The 17,817-nt window shown below is 38.3% G+C and overlaps 1 long non-coding RNA gene across 1 annotated transcript in view; it reads left to right on the top strand.

Annotated features, from left to right (window-relative positions):
- Positions 1–17,817, top strand: part of LOC129096497 (uncharacterized) — an 82,078-nt gene that overhangs the window by 550 nt on the left and 63,711 nt on the right. Inside the window, exon 2 of the long non-coding RNA XR_008531432.1 lies at positions 5,167–5,299. This is a non-coding gene — a long non-coding RNA (uncharacterized LOC129096497). The remainder of the gene's footprint in view (positions 1–5,166; positions 5,300–17,817) is intronic.

Below are 17,817 nucleotides of genomic sequence, written 5' to 3'. Positions count from 1 at the left end.
TTCCTCCAGTATATTTTTGAACTACACTATTTCTCATCTAAGTTTGTTGTATTTTCACCCAGTAAAAAGCTTCACTATTCCTATTTTTTTTTTCTTCAGCTCTCAGTGTAAAACTTTATGCAACTCATTGTCTTGGGAGAAATGCCCTCAAAGCATTGTGTCATTGCATTTAATCCCAAATCACTGTCATTTCCAAATGTAGTTTAACTGAGCTGCCCACTAGATGGAGCTGTTGTTTGATGAACCGCATGGCTGGATGCGTTCTCTTTGCCCACACCCCTTTCAGTGCAGTCCCTTCTCTTGACGTCCTCCTGTCTGAGGCTCTGCAGTGTTGTGGCAGCCTTAAATTACATTTACAATTTCTTCACCCCGAGCTTCACAGGCCACGGTGCTGTTGTCCTGAGTTACTGCAATGACCACAAAGGCCCTTGAAATCCCCGAGTTTGTAATTTAATGTTAGATGTGTTTTTTTTTGCTCAGTTGTGCATATGTTGCTATTTTCAATACGGTATATACAGTGATCTTAGTTTATTCACTAGTGTTTGGCTAGCATACAGTATACAGCACACAGTATCTGTACACTGGAAGGATGCATACAGAGTTTTCGTCAAGGGGCCACCACAAGGATTATTTGGGGTTTCAAAATTGTATAACCTTCAGATTTTTAAACATTTAATTGTTTATATATTTTTTTATGTACTAACAAGGGTCTAACAATCCACTCATGGTGCCTCATAAAGCTCTACATTTCAGCACACATTTCTTTTACAAATCTTTGTGTAAAAATGTGCTGCAGTCCTTCAGATGACATTTCTTTTCTCCCACTAAATGTCCCATTGTCCTTTGAAGCAAAGGTTCTAATTTTTGTCTTTAGATTTTTCTTCTCTTTGTTAAGTAATAATCGGGGGTAAGCAGCAACTGTGTTTAAAAAGAATACTAAATCAACAATTAAGCCTTTTGCATCTCTCGAGGGTGTCCAGGCGAGGTGTTCATGGGCATGCATGTATGCATAGTTTTATTGTAGTGTTGTTATCTGTACAAGGTCAGTCCCATTTTAACTTTGATTTTGGTGATCTAAATATCTCAACCAGCTAATTATCATATATTTATGGTTTCAGTACAGGTTTCTGGTTAAATCAAATACAACATATAGTACAGTCACATTTAATCCCATAAATGAGTTGTAGATAAGATAATCCTTTATTAGTCCCGCAGCGGGGAAATTTGCATCTCTCGAGGGTGTACACCACATCATGAGATAGCCTATACTCCATCTAACATAAGTCTGTCTGGCTTTATGTTAACTTTACATTTCTTTGTATATTACTTTACTAAAGCTCATATTGGGATAAGATTACACAAGAATGGGAAATGTATCGATACCGTGATACGAGACCAGGCATCGTCTTAGATTGTGAATATGGTTATATTGTAATATGTAATAAGAGTTGTCTTTCGCTGGTTTTAAATGCTACATTACAGTAAAGATATGTACTATTCTAAACTTACCAGACTGGTCTAGCTTCTCTTTAAATAACCTTTACCCACGTAGTCATTACATCCACATTACTGATGATCATTTATCAAAAATCTCTTTGTGTAAATATTTTGTAAAAGCACCAACAGTCTCCTACATCATTGCAGCCATTGATATCAAGGTATTTGGCAAAATATATTCTGATTTTCGATTTCCCCCACATCGCCTAGCACTGGGATTATGTTTGCTACCACGACACACAGCAGATTGTAAAACGTTGCCATCAGGTGGCTTCATCCTTTTATTGAAATGGAGCTTAGAAGGTTCTCATGTTGCTGTCAGACGTGGCAGATGGGATGACAGGTTAACACATGGCAGGTTTTCGACTCATTTTCTTTTTAATTTGCTACTTCTTCAGTGCTCTTGAGAAAGTGGGTGGTTTCCATGTTGATGTGTGAGAACTAGATTACTGGTAATGTCATCATCTAGGATTATGCCAGAGTTATTTTTTCATCTCATGCTTGACCTTGGGGACCTGAAGAACGTATCATCATCTGTGAACATGTTTTCAAGGCTGCGTATATATAGTTATACGGTTTCTTAGCTATCATTTACAACATTCTCAGCTCTCTTTTTGTCCACAGCATGTTTGATTAAAAATGGATAAGAGAACCACGCGTCCAAGGAAAGGAACTGTATGCAGCATATGAACGGCTCAGCCTTTTGTATTTAGATCTTGGTAAGCATATGCATGTGCTTTACATCACATGAAACATTTGATCCTTCACTCTGTTAAAAGCTGCAAGGTGTTGTGAGGAAAGCATCTCAATCTCTATCTTTGTGCCGTAATGAGGCAATGTTTGAAGTTAGCGTACACCTTCAGTCTACTCTTTGTGTTTTCCACGTGTGCCTCTACCTACACAGTTGCAGCTGTGTAGCGGTGCAGCCTGGGGAGCCTCTTTGCAGTATCTTTGGCAGTGTGTGAGTAATGGAGCAGGGAGAGAGTCTCTTAACAGGACCAACAGAATAATTATGAGGCGAGCTGAGAGGCTGTTCCCGGGCAGCAGGGAGCTTGTGAGCTGTAGTAGGCCCGGCCCTGGACCTCTGCCTGGACTGATGGGATCGGTCTGTATGGTGGCCTGGTGTGCTGTCCTGTGGGGCCAGTTAAAGAGCTACACATGTTTAGGGATGACTGTGGTGTGTTTTGGCCGAAATGTGGGTGAGAACTGCGACATAGTTCACCTAATAAAAAAAAAAATTCCAAACCAATTCAAAGAACTGTGTAGTCGATGCTCCAAATACTGTGTATGGCTGGTGGTTTGAACAAGAAAACAAAATCCGCCTAACAACACCTCGGGTTAATTAACTTCATTTGTCTGAGTGAAAAGTCAGCGCTATACACTTCTGTAAATTTAGCGGATGTGTGTCATATTAATGGTGAACACACCATGACATGTCCGCCTTAGTCGGCTTCATGGGGCTGGCAGAGCAGTTCATTGATGTTGAGGCAGCTGCATGCTGGTTAGAGTGCAACCGATAGCAATATTGATATTTGAGAGTTAAAAAAATGTGATAGTGATAGATTAAACAATATTCATTTTTATCACATATAACAAACAAACATGAAGATAAGAATTGTGGTTAAGGTCTTTGTACTCTGTGAGAAAAGGTGATCAAACATGTCTTTGGGATATCTGCACTGCAATTTCTTCTTACTTTTTGGCTGACAAACACTTATTTAGGGCTGAACAGTTGAATGTTGATTATTCTGTCAACTATTTGCTTGATAAATCGTTTGGCCTGTCAATTGTCAAATGATGAAAAATGCTTATCACAATTCACAAAAGCCAAAGGTGACATCTTTAGATGTCTTGTTTTACGTGACAAACAGTCCAAAGACAAATGAGATACTAGTTTTACATTTGTGGAAATCGAAAGAGAGCAAGCAAATGTATCTGTCAGTAAGCTGCAGTTTGTGTTGCTTTTGATTTGTAATGCATTCGGCTATACTGAGAAGTATGTTTAATCTCAATGAGGGTGACTACGTATTAAAAACACTTTTCAGTAAAAAGCAGTAAAATTCAGCAGCACCCCCACAACTAAAACAGATTCAACATTTCAACATTTATGAATGCAGGATTTATTATGTGGCTGTCAGATTACATTAGTTTTATCTTGGTGTTCCTAATAACTAGCAGGTGAGTGTATACACTGATACCAATATATCTGTGATCAGCCAAAACCAGCCGTTAATATCAGCCTTATTTGCAACAATCCATCATATGTGGATACATTTTGTCTTTTGTAGATTTGATGCAGGAAAGATGTTTCTTTAATTATGTTGTTTTTTAAGGGCTGTTCAGGGTGGGGCTGAATGATTAAAAAAAATACATCTCATTGCGAATATTTTGGCTGATAATGCAATGATGTTATGATTTGCGATGTTAGAGGGGATTAAAGTTTTTACATAATTATTTTTATAGAAAAACATTTAATGATTAAGTGTGATATTTTTGCAGTAATCTGTACCAAACAAAGTTGTTTTCTTAAGTCAGTTGAATATGATGTGTAGGTCATGGCATCTTTGACAGCAAGACAATATTAACACATCTTTCCCCGTAACAAATATTGCAATTCCTGCAATGTTAAAATAACAGAAGGCCATAAAGCGATTTAGCAAAAATGTTGATTGATTGTGCAGCCCTAGTTTAGGGATTATGCAATATATTGGTCTGTTAGCACCTGGTTGTTTCCAAAGTGAGATCACCTCAGCCCCCACAAGACTAAACCATATAACGGTTATCCTGGAAATAATATTTTCCTATATTTAACCTTATCATTTTGGCAGGTTCTTTGTGCCGGTCCTATTTAATTTGGCATATGTTACACAGTTGGCCAGAATATGTTCTGTTTACTTCCTTTCTTATTCTGTCAGTATTTCTGTTTGACAGTTGGTTGAACTCCACTCTACTTACCTGTCTCTCTGAATGAACCTTCTGCATCTTGAATGTACTTCTGATCAAATGTATCTCATTAAGGTGCTTCCTGGTAGCCCTGTATTCATCTTCAGTTCTGTTTACCTCATCTGTCGCGCTCCCTCATCTTCCAATTCTGGCAGTCGGTCTGCCATTCTCTAAACCCTCAACCCGCAGCGTCAACCTCTCATCTCGATGGCATGCCATCCATCAGTCCACTTTTCTGTCTCTCAGTACCTCTCCAGCTTTTCCTCTTTCCTCTCTTTCAAAACTCTAATCACATTAAAGCAGAGCCAATGCTGGACTGAATCTAAAACAACTCACAACAAAGCATCAGTGCTCAGTGAGTCCAGATACACTATTCTTTTTGTTCTGTCCAGACAAAATCAATTTCTCCTCCTTGTCCAACCCTTACGTTGGATATACACCAATGTTCTCTTGACACTTACTTTCCCAAAGCACAATTGTAAAATCAATCGAGGTGGATGGACAAAACACACCTTTTGTTTTAACAAAATCAAGTAGAGGAAAAGATACATGTTTCTTTTGTGCATGATTCTGTATGAGACCTGTTAAGTTAGAGGTAAAGTAGAGGGCCGTGTATGTCTGCATGAATATTTAATACTGAGTTTTCCATCCTTGTCAGAGGAGAGAAGGATTTCATTGTGCATGAAGAAACAAGTTTTCTATAGTTGTGTTTTTGTATATTTCTAGATCAAAGCACCTCCTCTCCCATGGCGACTCGCTACCCCTCAGCAATGACTTTGCCTCACCTGTCTGTGAATGCCCCGTCTTTGACATCACACGGTGGATCCTACCTCCTGGCAGCGGTCCAGAGGAGAAAAAAGTGAGTGATTTAAAAAAAAAAAACCTCTCCCTTGCTCTCTCACTCTCACCAAAGCTGGCACTAATCAGATTTAGCGAGGATTGCGTTTTTGTGTGTGTGCCTGCAATGTCATCAGCTCAGATTTTGGAACCGTAAAACCATTACTGTTTTGAAAAAAAAAGCGGTAATTGTATTTAGAAAGCAGGCTTCTACGGGGACTTGTAATTCAGCTTATGATTTGCGTCATTTTTCCACCCCACAGTTTCACTGCATTTATTGCACATTTGCACAGGTCCATTAACTAAGCTGATGATTATTATATTACCTAGGATATAACTTCACAACTCTATTGCTCCACATACTAGATTTACACGATGTAACAAGGTTCTATCAATTTTTAATAGCTTAAAGAATTTGCCTGAAGATAATGGAAAGTTTATCCCTGCTGATAATGCACTATTATGCTGAGGCTAACATCAGTCTTCCCATGCACAATAGGACAAAATGTTGGCCAACAGTTAAGTGATTTATGAAAAGGATTAGTCAGTCATCATAGTAGATTATCTGCTTCTTAAAGCTGACGCAGAGATCTCCCCCCTAGATGAGAAGTTAATGTTAGTGCAGTATTAATTGCTGAGAAGAGGACATCAGTTGTGCATGCGAATATATCAATCAATGATTTTTACAGCTGCCTAAAGACGGCGTGGCATTTTCTCGCTGTAGGAGTCCCTTGACTCAAATATAGATTGGCTCCTTGCGTCTGCTCTTGGATGTATCTGGATATGTTTCCGCCTCTGTCTTCACTTTTTGTTTTGTGGTGTGTCAGCTTTTCATCTGTGATGCTGGTTGTCTTACACAGCAGCTTGGAGCTCGGCAGTCTGACAGAGTGTCAGCGGGGCTGGTGTCACACTATTGTCAGGAAAAATCTTAAATCAGGGAATATATATGTGTATATGTTATTGAAAAGCCTTGTCTGTAAGACTTGATGAATATAAGCACCTGAGAAACTTAACTTTAACATAGGGAAGGAAAACAATTCTCCACATTTTTGACCCATCGAAGGCATAAATGCGTGACAGACTTTAAATTATGTTTTTTGATGTATACTACAACCTCTAGTTTTTTCTGACTAAAGGAGTAGAAAATGTGGGCTAAACCTTTCAGGTCCAGGTGAACAGCTGATTTTGTGGCAAGCAGACAAGTGGTATTCATGTCACATCTGACCCGTGATCAGTTATTTCTCCCCACAAAAGTAACGCACACTATACACAATACACAACGGCCAGACAGGGAAGAACAGAAATACTTCAACTTTTTTACCAATTTGGCATGTTCTCTTCCAACAACGTAACTACCCATTCATGATATGAAATCGAACACTTTAGGATCATCTTTCCCTCAGGAATATGCAGAAACATTAATCTATTGTCAGCGTAGAATTTAACAATGAAACGGGACGCGCAACAGAAGTAACAAAAGCTCCATGGGGAGAGAGAGAGAGAGAGAGAGAGAGAGTGGGAGAGTGGGAGAAACAGTGTGTTAGAGCTTTACATTTACCTCTCTGAATGGATGAATTAAGGGTTTGTTTTGACCCAACTGTTGAAATGGTGGAAAGAAGATGTTTTTGGCGAATTTTATTTTATTTCTAATGAGTTTGAATGAAGTGTGTTTTTCAATGCTCTGCCACTGAACACATTTCCCATCTGAAACTAGGGGGGTGCGACACTACACTACACGCATACACAAACACACACAAACACACACACATAGTTGTAACGTTACTACCAGGCTGCACCTGTGACGGTAAAATATATATAATATATTACAGGTGCATCTCAATAAATTAGAATATCATGGAAAAGTTTGTTTATTTCGATAATTCAATTCAAAAAGTGAAACTCATATATTATATAGATTCATTACACACAGAGTGAAATATTTCAAGTGTTTATTTCTTTTAATTTTGATGATTATGGCTTACAGCTAATGAAAACCCCAAATTCAGTATCTCAGAAAATTTGAATATTACATAAGACCAATAAAACAATGGATTTTTAAAACAGAAATGTCAGCCTACTGAAAAGTATGTTCATATACATATATGCACTCCATACTTGGTCGGGGCTCCTTTTGCATGAATTACTGCATCGATGCGGCGTGGCATGGAGGCGATCAGCTGTTATGGAAGCCCAGGTTGCTTTGATAGCGGCCTTCAGCTCGTCTGCATTGTTGGGTCTGGTGTCTCTCATCTTCCTCTTGACAATACCCCATAGATTCTCTATGGGGTTCAGGTCAGGCGAGTTTGCTGGCCAATCAAGCACAGTGATACCATGGTCATTAAACCATGTATTGGTACTTTTGGCAGTGTGGGCAGGTGCCAAGTCCTGCTGGAAAATGAAATCAGCATCTCCATAAAGCTTGTCAGCGGAAGGAAGCTTGAAGTGCTCTAAAATTTCCTGGTAGACGGCTGCGTTGACTTTGGACTTGATAAAAAACAGTGGACCAACACCAGCAGATGACATGGCTCCCCAAATCATCACTGGCCGTGGAAACTTCACACTGGACTTCACTGGCCTGGGACCTTGTGGAAACTTCACACTGGACTTCAAGCAACTTGGATTCTGTGCCTCACCATGAATATGCTTGGATACAGCACTCTGTGAACAGCCAGCATATTTAGCTCAGGAAACCTTTGCAGGTGTTTTCAGTTAATTAGCTGATAAGAGTGGGACATCCTGAGTCTACAATATTGAACTTTTTCACAATATTCAAATTTTCTGAGATAACGAAATTTGGGTTTTCATTAGCTGTAAGCCATAATCATTTTAATAAATAAACGCTTGAAATATTTCACTCTGTGTGTAATGAATCTATATAATGGAGTGAGTTTCACTTTTTGAATTGAATTATCGAAATAAAATAACTTTTCCATGATATTCTAATTTATTGAGATGACTTTTTGTAATAAAATGAATTCAAAAACTCTAAAATCATGACCATACCTACTATTTATATATTTGAGCCTGATATTCAGTTCCAGAGTTATCAGAATTAAATATGGTAATTATTTAGGTATTTATTACTTTGATTTTATTGTCCATTAATCCAGATTGTTTTATTTAGGTTTAGTACTTTGACCTAGAGGTTCAGTTCAACAGTTGATCCGGTACATACAGTCTGTAATAGAGTCAAAGATTGTTCACTTAGGTTGATTGTTTCCTTATCCCCGTGGTGGGGTTATCGACCGATTTATTTGTTTTTTTCCTGCTCCATATTATAATTATTAATAATTAGCCTTTAAAAATCCACTATCGTCGACCTCTACTGAATAATCTGTATTATAAGTATGATAAGCCTAGCCTTGAAACTACTCATCTTGTACGTTGCTGTCTATAATGAGCTAGAAGCTGTATTACACTGCAACGTCCAACCTCTTCTAGGTATGTCTGATAGATCATTGGTGCTTTGATTAGGTAACAGCACTTTGCAACATGGCAACGTCTGTTTAAAAAGCAGACACCTCATCAGATATGAGTTGCCTGGAGTGTTTTTAACTGGCTTGCTGGTAAAGAACACTTGACAGGAACCACAGCTCGGTTGGACTGCTCTGTGTTTTCCCAGTGAAGACAGCTATCCATCTGTGTAATAGTTCTTGTCAGAAGTTTACAGAAAATCAGCAATTCACTCTGAGACTAGGCTGCGTTTTCCATCGAATGGGCTCTGATAAGCTATAAGAGCCCATTGAGGCAGAGAGCAGGTTTTAAAGCATTCTCATTCGGTTTCCATTGTCGAGACTATCTGCACTCATTCCTCTTCCTCAATGCCATATTTGATATTTACAAATAAGAGATGAATGCACGACTAACTTTATTATTAGCTTTCCCTCTGCTTAAAATCTTAATCTAAGTAATTTGATGTCTTATTGAATAGTTTCACAATTAACAGTTTCTTGACATAATTGTGCCACCCATAAGAGTTTGAGATCATTATCCGCCTTTTTGAGTTCAGATATTAATCTTGTTCACAGCTGAGCTGCCAGGACATTCAGAGAATTACATTTCTGCTTTTGTCTTTTGAACAGCTCAACTTATTTTTTATCAGACATGGCTCTAATTGATATCATTTGAAGTATAACCATAGGTAGTTAAACAGGTACTTTCTATATATTTTATACCTTCAACCCTACAATAAATGTACAAGAATAATCGACCATGAAAAAATGAAAAACACTGCTTTGTCTGGCTTTGGACAGCAGTCTGTGGACATACATGAAGTGGACACAAAGATATAGCCATGTTCATTTTTCTAGCCTTGAAAAAGGCTATAATAATGAACAATTATGTGTTCGTTGTATTTACTGTACAGAATTGCTTTACCAGACTTTGCTAAACCTGTATTGGAAAAAAACTAAAACTAAAACACTCTGATGCACAGTGGACTTCCATTTGGAGATTAGTTTCACTCTTAAATACGGCACACTGACGAGGAAAAATAGGCCTTGTATAACAAATGCGTTTGACCTCCTGTTGTGCAATTTATTACTTTTTTATGTCCAGAGGTGCAGAGTGCAGGTCAGAACAGGGTTAGATTACATATTAGAGCACATTGTTAGGAATGTGGCAGAGGCCGATTAGTTATTGATAAACTGTCTTTGAACTGCGTACAGATCTTGTTGCATGTAATAAATGTGCTGTGACCCTTAACCTTATGTTAAGTCTTTATATGCCCCACGTTGACACAATAACTCAAAAAATATTTAACCAAGTGCTGCCTCACAAAAATGTCAGTGTAGTAGACACTATTATCTGATGGGCTTTCTCACAGAGACATTTTGACATGTCCATTTAGCTGGAGCCATTGTTGATGTTATCAGTAACACAACTGATTGAAAAAGGCCTTTTAATACTCTGTATTGGTCACTGCCGTGAATTTAGGTATAAGAATTGGTAACCAGAGTTACTAGCTTGATCAATTAGTTGTTTGGCAACTGTTTTGATAATTCATTCATCGTTTAAATCCTTTTTCAAGCAATGCCTTCAAGTTTCTTGTGTGTGCCGAGTTTCAGCTTTTCTTTGTCTTATTTAAAGCTAGGGTGGGTATTAATTAATTAATTTCTTTACTGTAATATTTGGCAAAACTGTCCTAATAGCCAGTCAGCTATATGTAGGTGAAGTGCTCTGAGAATATCTGCTCATAACTTTGCTCTCCCCTGCCTCTGTGGGCCGCACCCAAAATCTTATTTAATAGTTGAATGAATATGTGGTCAGAAAAAACTTTTTTTTTGTCTAGACACACTGATGGTAACAAACCAGAGACTGTTTCATCTGCTGTTTGATCAGTGATGAGATCAGGGAGCTTAAAAAAAAAAAAGCACGAGCCACATTAACCACTGATTTAAATCTTTACTCACAACTGCAAATTAGCAATGTTTTTCTTGCAGGTGGTGTTAGCAAGTGGTGCTCCAGCTACTTTGTGATGCAGCTGTAAAAACATCTGCTCAGAAGACTGATTTCCTTGTGCTGAAGGTGCAAAATTGAAAAGCAAGTGAATAGATGGCACTTTGAATAAAGTTGCCTCAGAGTTGAGGAGGAGCTCTTTTGTTGTCACAAGTCGTACTCTTGGAGAACTGTTGCCTAATGAAAGGAAATTATTCAATATTTTATGAGACAACAGAAGTTGACAGTGAACAGTACATGCTTGAAACAAAAAATTTGAAATGTACTGAACGTGGATTAAATCATCACAATATTAACAAGCTTCTCACAGTCAATATGCTCCCAATGTATTCAACACTGAAACACAATATTAAAACACTTTAATACGCCAGTGGAATGCTCTCATACACGGTGACTCAAGGACGACTGCAGAAAAGATTAAATGCCACTGGAATTGAAAGTAAACAAAACTTATTATAAAGTGTTTCAGCTTGCATAAACGAGTGGGCAATTAATAAATACAGCGAGGGATTGCAGCAGATATTTAATTCTTTCATATACGTATTTACTGTCATATGTCAAAGAAAAGCATCAACAATTACTGAAAAGTAATTCAGTTCCTTTTTATTCTTCGTACTTTTGTAATTGCATGAGTAATATTATCGGTTATCATGTCGACCAACAAACATAAGTGGTTCTAGTTATCAGCTCTTAAAATCCACATCAGTGCCTCTTTCTCTCGATTCTGTGCAAAATATGAGTATGTGCATATTGTATTACACATGGAACCTAATTTGACACATCGCTTTGTCAGTTAATGCTTGTATGTATGAGTGTAAATGTGCGTGCATGCAAGACCATTTACACTAACATTTCATCCCAGCTATTATATTCTAATATCCAGCCATTTCATGTTAGCAGAGTAAGAGCGAGGGGGCTGAAGCAAAGGGCTCCATTAGTTTATAGTGTGCAAATACTGATATACATTATACAGAATTAGGTGGATTCTGAAGTTATAGGCTCCCACAACAAAAGCAGTTTAACACTTGGCCAATACGAAAAGCAGTGAAACATCAAAGCAGGAATATGTGCAGGGATACTCTTTCTGTGTCCTTGGCTTGGTGAAATGCCTCTTTTTAGATTTGGCGTCCGTCCAGTTGTCGGTGACAATGACGCTGATTTTTAGGAGCAGAGGAAGAGAAGCAGGACTGATGTTGTGTTTCCCGCTAAAGCTTTCCATTTGGTAAATGATGCTTAGGTGTTCAGTTTTCTTTTGTTGACATGGGCCTGAAGCACAGCTGCATCTGCACTAACACAGAGTGGGTAACATGACACTTAAGTCCACACGCTCTACTAATAATGTAACAGTCTGTGGGTTTTTAATGAATAATCATGTTGCTCTTCACAAACAGCTGATGCTGCAAATGCGGTTTACATTTAGTAGTGTGGCACAGAGAGGAGTAATAGAAAGGCAAGAATGAAGGTCAAGTTGATTTGAAAGATATTAGTGATTTGATACAGTATTGTTCTCGTTCCAAATGTTTCTTTTATGGTCGTTTATCTGCCATATTCACCTTGGGCAAATGGATCTTTGTAGTATTCCAGCAATAGAATAAAAAGCATCAATTAGCATTTAAATGCAATTTACTCCTTTGGTGATGTCTCAGCAAAAGTGCATTCATGCTGTTCTTCTTAAATGTGTTTTATAAATTAATTAGTTCTAACTATATTTGTCTGTGAAATAATTAATTAAGGACGAAATTTAATTATTTTGCCTTTTTTAATTCTAAATGTTTTAATACCATTAATTCCATTTACTTTGTATTGCATTAAAGTGCCCCATTGCCACTATGGTCTGCTAGCATACAACATACCAGCTGGCATATTATGGGATGCACTACCAACAGGGTAAAGAGCCAAGAACTTAGTTTTTACTAACTGAAAACTGAAACACTGAGTGACAATAGCAGGAAGATTGGTGAAGCTGTGGCATCCTGACACTCAGTATGCCCAACGCTATGTGTGCAGCAAGCATTTTGTCCAAATGTAAGTTTTAAGCTAACTTTATTTCTGCAAGTTGAGCAAAATCCTTTTCACAATATGCAACTTGTGTTATAGTGGAATGTGAATACTTCAGAAAGCTTTGCAGTAGGCTTTTATGTTTGCAAGTGCCTTTGCTAACTACAGTAGCTTACTCACACATAGCTAACATTAGCTCGCTTACAGCTAACTTTGCCTATCCAATCATCATTTTTAGTTGTCAAATGCCCCCGTGGTAGACACAGGCTGCTAATGGTATTCTTGGACAGATGTTAGCGTTTCAGCCTTTGGTTGTTTGTTGGGGCGCAGATTGCTTTCCCCTACTCTTGCATGAGCATCTGGATTCTCTCGATGTCACGAGATCATGCGAGAATATTAGATCACATATCACCCAAAATCCATCTTGTCAGTCTTCAAGTAATGTGTATGTGACAGGTTAGCCAGAGCACGGATCAATCAGCAGCCTGTGATGAGCCTTTTGGCAGCAACCAGGCAGCGATGGCCGTGGCTTAGGTGAGTGCGAGACGACACAGGCAAAACAACAATGGCCGCTCCCTTTTTTTTTTTTCTCAATGGAAAAGATGTCTTTACTCTTCTCCCAACTTGCTTTGGTAAGACTTTGATTGACAGATGGTTCATCCAATCAGCTGCCATATATATTTTAGATAGTGCCTTCCTTCTTCCAAACAGTTTCCAATGATGGCTTCTCAGATGTTTCTGTGTAACAAACCACCTGGCGGGACGGGTTTATTGCACTGCCTCCATAGAGGAAACACTGAATACAATATAACCGGTACAAATCAGAACAGCAGTAAAGTCCCATCATTATAATGCAACGTAATTATGTTGACGGTGCTTCACTGAAACTAGTTTTACTTTGCGTGCCAAACATCTGTAAGTCATTGCAGCAGTCTCGTGTTAGCATCTCTTAGCTCATCGTGTGATTTCAAAATCTGTTTTGAAAGACATTCTGGCAAAAAGTACATAGTTTATGGAAGAGTAAGTACATGCTCATGTCAAGTTTGTTTACAAGAGGAAGTTTTGTGTTATTCAATGTAAAGCCAGGGTTTTCCCTCAGGAAAGCGGTGGTAAGCTTTCCACATCCTGTTACATTTGGTCTCATTTTTAGTTCAGTTTGTAGTTGATGGCCACAGTCATGCTTACTTATTTAGTACTATGTCATATGTTTCTTTTAAATGCTGCAGCATAACCATGTTGTTAGTGTTGTAAAGTCCCAACACTGCCCTCTGGGACCTTCCCAGGCTTCTTACAGCCGGATACACCAGCCCTGGCTGCTGCCACCCAGAGCTCAGACCATTTGACACACTGCCTTTACAGCTGCCGATTGCTGAATCTCTTGATGAAGCTCCAGTAAACAAAACAGAGTGGCTGCACAGAAGCTTTTCCATTATTGGCCGTGCTGTGTTGCTGCTGTCTCTTCACGTCTGTTCTCCTTCCGTATGTGTACAGACGAATACGGAGGATGGAGAGGGATGCTAGCAGTAGTGACTGAGGCTTCATGTGAAGGTTTTCTTTGATAGCAGGTAAGATGCAGTGCTGAGAATCATTGTGAATTAGTTGAATGCACATGCTGCCTTTTCTGTTTATCATTTGCAAAGTGGCATAAAAAGTTGTTTGTTTGCATCCATGCATTCAAACAAATTCAAACCGGGGGCACTTTTGAGAAGTGTTTCATATTTCAGTAGTTCAATACTATGGATGAGACAGTCAGCAATTTAATAAGCGCATAAGTCGATATACAGATAGCTGATTATGTGTTTTTCTTACGCTGTAAGAAATCAAAAGCTTTATAAAAGCCAAAAAATGCATGCATTCTTGTTATTGGTATTCTAGGGATTTGGGTTTTTGTTTTATTTAAAAAAACAATGAATGTGTGTAACATTCAGTTGCAAATTATCTGCCTTTAATGATCCTTTTCCATTTGCCTACTCTAGGCATGTACAGTATGTTTGTACACATGCTCGCGTACATCTGTGCACATGTAGGTATACAATCGTTGTAAGTATTTAACAGATAAAAGGTAAGCTTAAAAATAGTTTCTTGGCTAATCCCAAACCTTGGTACACAAACCAAGGCTGTGCATTTGAAGCATATTTGATGCAACCTGCTGTTGTTTCAAAGCCGCACCTTTATAAACAGATGAGTGTAATTTGTTTCGTCAATTTCATCCAATTTGTTACTGCCAACCTGCTTTCCACTGAACATCAGAAAGCACTCAAGAAGAAAAGAGAGCCATAGTTATTATTTTAATTATGTTACACCACAATACAAGTAGTCCACTCACCCACCCGCACGCACACACACACACACAGTTACATGTTCTTTAAAATACGGTCTGTTGAAGTAAAACGGTCTCATGTGACACTAACTGAACCTTGCACAGCTCAGGCTCAGGACACCACCGACACACATGCTCCTAAGTGCAGAGGAGACCACTTCATGTGAGCATTTGTACAGTTGAACAATTGCCATCCAATTTAGAGCCCCTGCTTTTTAAGTGCAGTGCATCCAAACGGCTGTCTCGCTAAGATGGACGGCTCCTTCTAGATGAGATAGAGCAGACTCAGTGCTCCCCAGTAAGATAGATGTGCTCATTTGCATGCCGGGCTGTCAGTTTCAACACTGCCAGGCCTTTCGTTTTCGGCCATCTTTCTTTCTGCATTTTCCAATTGTTGGCTCTCAGGGAGTACTACATAAATTACGAGTTGTTAGGGAATGCCGTGATGCTTAATGCATTATTTACAGTTGACTGATACTGGTCCTTATTTTTTTTTTCCCGCTTTAAATGTGACTGTAGAGGGTAAACGGGACAAGTAGCCCATGCAAATAAAACATTGGATTGTGACCAATGAATAAGCCATGATAGTAGGTTGTCCATGCAGTTAAATCTATTCAATGTGACAGAAATAACGTGCAGTTCATCAAAGTTTTCCTCTTGTTACCGCTCAATTACTGGAGATGGGATTTGTTTTATTTATCATTTCTGAATGTAATATACAGTATGTATTATCACTTTTAAATTTGAGGTTTATAAATCAATAGCGTGTACTTTTTAATAATATGGGCATACGTAATACACATCTCCTCTGCAGCAGTGCGCGGCCACCAGCTCTAGTTCAGCTCATAAAAATGAAAGTGAAGTTCTGCTCTGGCAGTGTCGGCTTTACTTCTACCCCCGTCTGGACTCTCACGGCTCCGGGCCGTGAACTTGCTGCTTGCGCCCTGACGTAGCCCCCTAATGTATTAACGCTAGGCCGATATCATTGGATAATAATTATTGATGCATTAATGTATACATCACTTTAATGCAGCTGGTAAAGGTGGAGGTCATTTTAACTACTTAATAGTATGAATATTTACACTATATGATAATTAATCACAGTTTTATTAGTTGATTTAGATTTTATATTAGTAATTAGACTCTGCAAAGTAGCGTATCTAGTAACTTAGTGTATATTCTCAAAAAGATGTAGTGAATGTTAAAAGTCAAATGTTTTCCTCTAAGATGTAGAGGAGTAGAAGTATAACATTACATTAAAGGCAAATACTGAAGTAAAGTACCTCAAAATTGTACTAAAGTACAGTACTTGAATACCCTAAATGTACTTAATTACATTTCACTGCTAGAGCATGGAATTGTTAACAAGAGCACAGAATTTTGGATACACCTTTTAATTTTGCTCTCAAAATGCAGCAGATTGATGCATTTAACTTAAAATTGTACAGCATTTGCTCCTCCTTAGAGGTTCCGAGGTCCACCCATCCTAGTCTCACAAAATCCTGTGTAAACCATTGAGTTATGTTCAAACAGCAGAAGACCGATAACACATAATACACCTATAAATAAAACAGCAATACATTCACAAAATGATGAATAAAATTTGTAAAGAAAACGGGAATCCAAAAACTTAATGAGATTAACATCAAGATTTGCAAATACCACAAAACATATTCAGTTTGTATCTTAACACTCTTGATGCCCCTCTTGTGTTTTTAAGTTGTTCTGTATTCTTATTTTTTATTCTCTTAGCCTCACATATATCACAGCATGTTTTACATTTTTTTTTTTTTTTTTTTTTTAAAACCTCAAAGCCAAGCTGAACTCAGTGTTGCTGCATATCTACAAACACACAGCCAGTGGACAAAACTTCAAATGAAGTAATTGCAAAATTGATGAAACTCATAGTGTGCGGTCTTTGTTGAGATTTTCAGATGTATGGACTCTTTTTTTTGGGGGGCTAAGTTTTAAAGTTAGTATTCATGAACTTGACTTTTTAGAATGACTAATGTACAGCAGCAGTACAGGCAGTACATTCTGACTTGTTTATATCCAGATAAAAGCCCATACATGAAAGAATAGTAAAATGAGGGCATATAAGAGTGTGGTTTGTGAATATGCTGCAAAATTGTACTCTGATTTTGTTGTCGTGTATTTGAGTGGCAAACGTCTTGTTGTTAACACTTATTTGACTATACAAATGATCAGTCCCATATAAACAATCTATTCAAATAGAAACAGAAACTAAATGTTGTATTTTTCCCAACTTTTCATGCGTTCAGTTTCAGCAGTAAATGGAGCAGTCAGAGTCACTGATGAGTTCTGGAGACAGAGGGAAATATTTATGATGGAACTGGATTTTATTTTTCCTCAAACTTGAAAAACACAAGTTGCCACATCAATTTGTGAAATGACAACTGACTTTCAACATCTGTGACAGCCATCTGTGTTATTCCAATGGTTGCCTCTCTGTTCGTTCTCCATGTGCTTTGGCTCTTACGAGATGAGTCGTTTGGAGTCTTGAATGCGAGTCTTGTGTTGTAACGGAAACCTAACGACGTCCCTTGAGCTCTCGGCTCTCATTGACAATGACTGACAGACACTTTCTGTTGATCACAGACATAAGTCCCATTGGAGAGTACTGCCAACTCCGGCTCATGAATACTCATAAGCTTTAACGCTGTGAACCACAAAACGGGTTCCCTGATTCAGAAACCTCCAGGTGCTTCTTGGAGGAATGGTTTAAAAATAGCTTGGGTAGGAGG

This window comes from Anoplopoma fimbria, chromosome 9, assembly GCF_027596085.1.
Source record: "Anoplopoma fimbria isolate UVic2021 breed Golden Eagle Sablefish chromosome 9, Afim_UVic_2022, whole genome shotgun sequence".
In the NCBI taxonomy this organism is placed as follows: Eukaryota; Metazoa; Chordata; class Actinopteri; order Perciformes; family Anoplopomatidae; genus Anoplopoma; species Anoplopoma fimbria.
This window is presented reverse-complemented; position numbering and strand designations above follow the sequence as displayed.